This window comes from Fopius arisanus, unplaced genomic scaffold (genome assembly GCF_000806365.1).
Source record: "Fopius arisanus strain USDA-PBARC FA_bdor unplaced genomic scaffold, ASM80636v1 scaffold00040, whole genome shotgun sequence".
NCBI classification, from domain to species: domain Eukaryota; kingdom Metazoa; phylum Arthropoda; class Insecta; order Hymenoptera; family Braconidae; genus Fopius; species Fopius arisanus.
The window spans coordinates 141,177-142,207 of NW_011887779.1; positions in this window are offsets into that span (position 1 = coordinate 141,177).

Here is a 1,031-nt window from a genome sequence, read left to right on the forward strand (position 1 = left end):
CTATAAAGTTTAAAAATGTTTAATTAAAAAAAAAATTTTTGAATGGCTATAATTTCCGATGATTCCATCATCACCAAAAATTTGTTCACGATTTATATAATATTCTAATGAATCTTTTAAAATGTCTGCTCTAGTTGTACTTTTGACGGACAAAAAAATTTTGCAGAATAAACGTATGACGGAGATCCATTTTCAAAAATTTCCAAAAAAATTCTGGACGATACGCTGTCCCATGCGTAATGAAAATGAGTCATTAAATCTCATTCTATACCTCTCCTTCTTTTTGAAAATAGAATTTTTGGCAAGTGAAAATCAATTTTGGAAACTTGCGCAGGGTGTAGCGCAGAATCTGTTCAAGAGTCATGCAATATCTCTCTCATTTTACCTCCCCCTTTATATAATGAGCTCTACAAATCGTTTGAAGAGTTCGAGAAAGAAAAAGTTTATAATTACCCTTTTGACGAATTGTCCCCATTCGCAAAACCGAGAAAATCGTTGTATAATAGAATTGCTGCAGGCGTGACTCCTCGGATTATCCCAGGAAAATGCATGATCTTTCGTTCCTGTAGTTAAGTGTTTATCGTTTGTGATGAACATGCTTGGTTCTTCTGTGCCAAGTAACTAACGCGATTTAACGGATCGGCGAACTTACAAGACCCAGAGATTCAAGTATTTTCTCCCGTCACCATCTCAAAAGTTGCAATCTCACGACTATTTTGCATGTACCCTTTCTAATTTAATTGTTAGCAATTTTCATGGCTTTGTTGTATAAATGGAACCCCATGTCCGTAGTCACTTGAAAAAAAAATCCACAAAACATGGAAAATTCACAGGGGGAAGAATGAACGGTACAAAGTATATGAAATAATAATTATTCGGGGAGCGCGGATATTGCGAGTGAGGCACAAATTCTTCTTTGAAAATTTCATTCAAGAGTAAATATATTATACGTCATGCATAACTCAGTTTTATTGACCTGTTCATAATTATAGTTTCGGGATTATAATAGCTCGCGGAATTGCTTTACTATG